The sequence below is a fragment of the Bos indicus genome, chromosome 18 (genome assembly GCF_029378745.1).
Source record: "Bos indicus isolate NIAB-ARS_2022 breed Sahiwal x Tharparkar chromosome 18, NIAB-ARS_B.indTharparkar_mat_pri_1.0, whole genome shotgun sequence".
Lineage (NCBI taxonomy): Eukaryota > Metazoa > Chordata > Mammalia > Artiodactyla > Bovidae > Bos > Bos indicus.
In genome coordinates this window covers 12,335,737-12,342,201 of record NC_091777.1, presented here as the reverse complement: position 1 = coordinate 12,342,201, position 6,465 = coordinate 12,335,737, and the positions used below count along the sequence as shown (strand labels likewise).

General features: G+C 58.5%; 1 protein-coding gene across 2 annotated transcripts in view; it reads left to right on the top strand.

The window, feature by feature from the left end:
• The first annotated feature begins 1,746 nt into the window (after positions 1-1,746).
• Positions 1,747-6,465, top strand: part of C18H16orf74 (chromosome 18 C16orf74 homolog) — a 29,848-nt gene continuing 25,129 nt past the window's right edge. The window contains exons 1-2 of one of the 2 annotated variants that reach the window (XM_070770411.1): positions 1,747-1,955; positions 3,304-3,367. The gene's annotated coding sequence lies outside the window, so the exon portion shown is untranslated. The remainder of the gene's footprint in view (positions 1,956-3,303; positions 3,368-6,465) is intronic. The other variant, XM_070770410.1, reaches the window with a different exon arrangement.

The following is a 6,465-nucleotide window of genomic DNA, read 5'->3' as shown; positions in this document are numbered from 1 at the left end:
AACCTCTCTGGTCTCAAGGGGCAGAGGCCTCCTGGGGGAGGAAAAAAATTAAACTGGATTCTTTCCATTCCTCATCTCAGCCCCTTACAGTTGATGAAATGCATCCCCCTGGGCTTCCTCTCATTAGCCCTGCATCCCCTCCCCCAGTGCTGCGTGGGGCTAAACTCTCCCAGGAGACTGGCCGCTCCCATCTCTGGTTGGGGCAGGAATGCATCTCTCACCTGCTGGGCGACCTCTGTCCTTCCCTCTGCCTCAGGCCTCACTCCTGGGAAATGGAAAGAGCAGGGCTGTCCCGAACCAGTGGTGACCTTCAGCCATCTGCACAGTTACCCCGTTCACTGCAGTACCCGGTGCCCAACACAGAGCAGGTGCTCAAAAAGTGTTTGTAGAAATGAATGGATCCCCATTTCTCCTTGTGGAAACCGGGGCGCAGAGAAAGTGGGTCTCACAACCAGCTTTTGGCCTCAAGGCTTTTCAGCCTTGTCCTTGCTTCTGTGTAAAGAATGTGTGTGCCTGCCTCCCCTAGGGGTTCCCCGCTCCTTTGCTGCCACCGTCTCAGGAGACGATGGGGAGCAAGGCTGTCCCACAGCTCCCCAGGGAGGAACAAGGGCACAGGACACTCCCAGCCCACCTTCCCTCCTGAGGCTGGGGTGGGGGCCATCCTCCCCCACTTTCCTCTGTTTGTGGGGAGGCATGATACATGTCCTATCATTTTGGACTGGATATGGTCTGGGCACCCAACATTTTGCAATATTTTTGGGAATGACTCAAAAGAGAACACAGCTGGAGAGCTGACTCAATGTCCTGCGTTCACTGAAGGCATGTCATTGTCCTGCTCGGAGGCTCAGTTCCCTTCCTCTGTTTCCAGAAGGACACAGGCCACAGGGCGTGGAGACCTTTTGATCGTTAGACGGAGCCGGCCTGACAGGCTGGTGACAATGACGTGAAAAACACTTGGTGGGGGTGGCTTTGTCCCTCCTGGCACGGTAGGTGCCTGTGGAGGCCTCCTCTCTGTGGGAGGCCTCCGGAGAAACCCATCTGGGTACAAGGCCCCGTGCACCCACAGGCGGGGAACTGGGCAATTCCTAACAGCTGGGCGTCCTCAAAAAACCTGCCACCCCCAGCCGGCCACACCGCTAGCTCAGCCCCACACGTGGGGTGCAAAAGCATGTGTGGAGAGCCAGAGGGCCAAACGTTAACAGCGGGGCAGCTGTCCCTTTGATCACGCGGGTCATCCGAAGCCCCGGAGGCCAGCGACTAGATGGGTGGGAGTGGGGGAGGGGCGCGCAGCTAGCACGTCCCCAGGACCCGGGGCAGGCGGGGAGATGGTGGAGCCTCCCTTCTCCCCGTTCCCCTTCTCCGCGGCTCGGCGGTGGGGCTCACTCAAGCACGGCCATGCGGTGTGGGGGAACCCCAAGGTCCCACTTCCACCAACCAGGGCTGGGGATGCACAGCCGCAGGGGGCCTGGCACCCAGCCTCGGGGAGGGGCGCACGGTGGAGAGTCCCGCGGCCCGAACTTTCCCCGGGATCCCCCTTCAGCCTCCCCCACCGGCCGGGCGAGAGGAAGCTAAGGAGAGCGGAGTGAGCCCGCGAAGCCGGAGGCGCGGGTGCTGGGCGCGCCCCCGGCTCACTCCCCAGGGAGGCGGCGGGCGGCCCCGCTCCGCCCCAGCGCCCGGCCGGTGAGATCCGGCGCCCGCGGGCGGGGCGGGGCTGCAGTCGGCACCGCCCCCGGGGTCCGGGGAGGGGACGGGGGAGGCGTGCGCGCAGCGGCGGCGGCGGCGGCGGCGGGTGCCGGGAACGCCGGCCGGGGCGGAGCGGGGCCCCAGCGCACTGCCCGGCTCGGGCCATGACCCCCGCTGCTCTCTCTTGTAGACTCGTCGCCGCGGCCCCTCGAGCCCGGCCGTCGCCGCTACGGGCGCCCGGGCGGGCCCCACAGTGAGCCCATCAGGAAGTGGTAAGTGCCCCGCGCCGCGCGCCCCGGTGTGCCCGGCGCTGCCCACCCCACCCCACCCCTCCCTTCCCTTCTGGAAGACACAGCTCTTTGCCGAAGCCGCAACCCCGCCAAGCAGCGTTCACGCCCCGCCAGTACCCGCCGCGGGAGGGCCGTCCCTGGGGAGGACGGGCCCCCACCCCGGGGTGGGGTGCGGTAGGGGACCCTCGCGGGCTCGGGCGTCCCCCCCTACTTCTTGTAGACTTTTCTGCGGAGACGCAGGTTTGGGGAAAGTTGGGCCCCCTTTGGCCATGTTGCAACTTACACCGGGCGCGTGGGGAGGTGTGTCCCCGCCCGTGGAAGCCGCCGGCCCCCCAGTCTCCACCTGCCACCCCACGCGGTCACGAGTTCCTGGGGAATGGGCCAGACCGCCATTCCTGAAAGCTGGAGAGGAGCCCGGCCGGGGGGTGGGGGCAGGAGGCCTGGAGAGGAACCATTTCCCCTCTATCGAGTATTTCAGAATGTATTATTTATGAACCGCCTCACTTAGGGGCCCCCTTCGCTCCCAGGGCATCAAAGCAGGTTTGCAACCGCAAAGGGCGACCACTATGAACGCGCTCGCCACTTGCCTGGCCCGCTGAGCTCAGCGGAACTGGAGGGAGGCACTCCTTACTCAGGTGGACCTACACCCCGGCTCGGCGCCCCCCCTGGTGGGCGGGGTCAGGGCAGAGGGGGACCTCTCTTAGACCTCCCCGGGCTGTTAGGCCGCGATGGAATCCGAAAAGTCTGTGCTGGCTGAGCCTCCTTCGCCTCGCTGAGAATGAGGAGGAAGAGGCAGGGAAGGCAGCCTGGTGAGGGCCCTCCTGTGATTGGTGCAGGAACAAACACCCCATCTTACAGACGAGGAAACTGAGGATCCCAGAGGCACATCTGGATTGGCAGGCTGCGGGGGGGGTGCTTCCTACAGAGCCCCCAGGGGTGCTGGGGGGCAGCCCCTGTCCCAGGCTGGGTCAAGTCCAGAAAGCAGCCCCTTACCTGTGCAGGCCACACCCACCATGGGTTCCCTGTCCCCACCCTGGATGGGAGGGAGTTGGTGTATTTATGGAAAGACTTAATCCCTCTGCAGGCCCCAAGGAGGTGGAAAGCTCCGCCAGCCTAATCTCCTCTCCCTGGAAGCCTTTCCCTTGGCAGGTGGGTTGCCCTGGGTGGGCTTGAGCCCTGGGTTGAGATCACCTCTGGAACTTCCGCTCAATGGCCACGGAAAGAGAGCAGAGCTACTTCATGTTGATTGAGCCCTACATGCTGCTACCCATCACCTGCGTTTTCCATTTTTCTTCTCTGACCTAACACTGTTGTTATCCCCACTTTACAGATGAGGACACAGAGGCTTATAAAGATCAAGTGACTGATCCAAGGTCACACGCAGGGGCGGGCGGGTAAGTGGCGAGGCCTAGCCTTGAACCCCTACCCTCACAGTGTAGGACCAAACTGTAGGCAGACCCTCCCGGGTGAAAATAATGTGTTATAGATTTACAATAATGCGTACACCCAGGAGCCCGCTCACAGCCGACGCAGCCACAGCCTCCCCTCCGAGCTTGTGGGGGATTGTGTGTATCCCACAGACAGTGCCACACTGTGGTTACTTTTTATTTGGGTGCAGAGAAAGCAGTGGTTTAGTTTTCTGTTTGCGCTGCAAACCTGAATGGGGTGAGCTGGCCAGCAGGAAAGCTAAGGGCTAATAGTTTGCGACTCCTAACTTCAAGGCTGCTGTAAAAAGGATGCCGTGTTTTCTAATTAGCCCCATGATTAGTTAACTGTTAGCCTAACTTCTAATAGAATACCCCTTATTTTTAAACATTTTTACTGACGTGTAACATATGGAAAGTTGCACAAATTGTACGTGTTGAATTTGATCTCAGGCTCAGAGGGCTAAGTATCGTGCTCACATTTACATGGCCAGTCAGTGGAAGACCACAGCTTGACCCTGGGTAGCCCAAGACCCTGCCCCGTGACAGCAAGGCAGGTGCAGGCTTTAGTGGGCACCTTGCCTCCCCCCCAAGCCCATCGTCTTTCGCTTCCTGTGGGCGAACAGCTGTGGGCCAGGCAAGTGCCCCCTGCGGGTCTGTGGCCTAAAGCCCAGGAGAGGCTCATGTTTGCATTCTGTGTACCAGAAAGGGAGGCATGTTAACGCTTGTAGCATCTGTTCCCAGCGCAGTCCCTTTGGCTGCTATTGTAGGAATTCTAATCCTGTTGCAAAAGGAAAGTCCCATTTTTTTTTAAAAGAAGGAAACCAAGATGTGTCATAGGCCTGCTGGGAGCCCCTCTTGGCCAGTCTGTCAGTAGGTCTTCCCTGTGTTTGCAGTAGGGGGACTGGCCCGAGAGCTGGTCCTGGGCTCCCCCAGCTGGGAGGGGAACCTGATTCTATCTGGTCTGGTGGGTCCACCCACCTAGGCAAACTGTCACATTCTTCAGCTGTGAGTCTCCACCCGTGCCCTCTCCTCCATCCTCCAGTGAGGTCTTGGTTAAGGGAGTGAGGCTCTGGGTCCCTGTCAAGTCACGAGCTCCACGGGACTCTTCCGATTCCGTCTGAGAGGTGACTCCAGAGACCGTGATCAGGCTGTTAGCCCAACTCTGCCTTTCACTGACTCCCTCTCTAGGCCTCCATGGGCCACAGGCCTCATCTGGGAAGCCCAGGTGGCCACCTCCATGTAGGGTTGCTAGGGTTAGCAAATAAAAATAAAGGCTGCCCTGTTCCATGTGAACTGCAGAAAATGATGGAGAATGTTTAGTAGGAGTCTGTCCCGTACAGGAGTTGGGCATCCTGTATTTTATTTGGCAGTTTATTTCTCTGACCGCTCCCAGTTCCAGAGATCTGATTCATCCCAGGAGGTGTTTACTTCATCTCCTACAGCCCAACCTCCATGATCCCCCAAAGCAGAAACCGAAGGGAAGCTAATAGCAGATCCCTTGTGCCCTGAGTGGTTCTGATGTGTTCCACGGGCAGTGCTACATCTTTATTACTTTACACTTTGTGCAGAGAACACATTAGTTTACTGTTCTCTTTGCATCAGGAACCTGCAGGGAGTGGGCTGGCGAGCCTACCCTGCTACGGGCTGATAGTTTGGGGCTCTTATCTGCAAGGCAGCTATAAAGATAGTAACAGACATCTTGGCCAAGGGTGTCCTCTGTCCTGGAGCTGCCCAGGCTTCAGAGGGGCCGTGAGGGGCCATTTGGCGTGCAGAGTGGCCGACATCCATCTCTCTGGCCACTGCTCAGGGGAGAGGCAGACCCCTGCAGGAGGAAGTAAGTTTTTATTTCTCACTGCCCATCCGTGTCACCAGAGAGGGTTCTGTCGCGGCCATTTGGCGGTAGGGAGATTCTTACGCCCGAGTGCAAGAAAGGACCTGTTTTAACTCAAGCTGTTGTGCAAATAATTAACAGCCTGATATTTTGAAGGGAACACAAACAGAGCCCGATTTGATATGAAAGGGTGGTTTTTCACACTCCTGCGAATGTGTGAGAGAGAGAGTACATTTATACCTAAACGTGAAGTTCTCTTGGGCCTGATGGCTTGCCTACCTTCTTGCCAAGCTAGGGGGGCCCCTCCCATGGAATCTTTTCTTCCCACCCGTTAAACCTTTATTTTCTAATTGCACAAATGTGTGTCTTCCGGGTATAGACCTCAGCATGTAGAATGATAGACACAGAAGCCCGGGGGTGCAACTGACCTGGCTTTGAGCTCTGGCCTCCCAGAGCTGCTGTTGGACCGCCCAGAGCTCCACTTGGTCATCTGTAAGTCACAGATGCGGTGATGTTATCTCGCTGGGTGTTGTCAGGTTTAGGAATTTTTGTAATGAACTCAGCCTCTTGAAAGCATTAGCTTGACATCTGTGTCAGTGGTGAGGATGAAGTTTAGGGGGACATAGCCTGCTGCCCACAGTCAAGCGTCTGTATGGCTCCATTTGGACAGATGAACATCCCGTCTACCAGGACCGTCTCCTGCAAAGGCACCTGCCATCTCTGCTGGGGGCAGCCCCATCACAGAGGGAGTGGAGTGGACGGGGCGCTGTCCACGGTCCTACATAAACCACCCTGGGGAGCGCCTCCTCCATCCCCTATAACTGGCTACACCTCGGACTCGGGGACTGCATAGCAGGCTGCCCCCCGGTTCTCTTCCCACACAGTGTCCCCACAGGCTACTGAAGGGTGACACCGTGACATTGACAGATGATGACGATGGTGACGACGGCTCCAGGCCCTGTCCTGGAGGCTGGGTCAGGATGCCTGTTCTATAACTGAGGACTTGGAGCCGGAGGGGCGGGGGTGGGGGAGGAGGGCGGTGAAGCATCAGCATCTCAGGCTCAGAGAGGAAGAGGACTTGGCCGAAGGTCACACAGCCCACACAGACTCCTGGTTCCTCTCAGCCCCTCCCAAGGCCCACTGCCCTTGTGGCGCGTTGCAGCAATGTGCATGGGAATGAGAAAGGTCGGTTGGTGAAAACTACATTTGGAAGTTTTAGAAACTAGAAATAGAA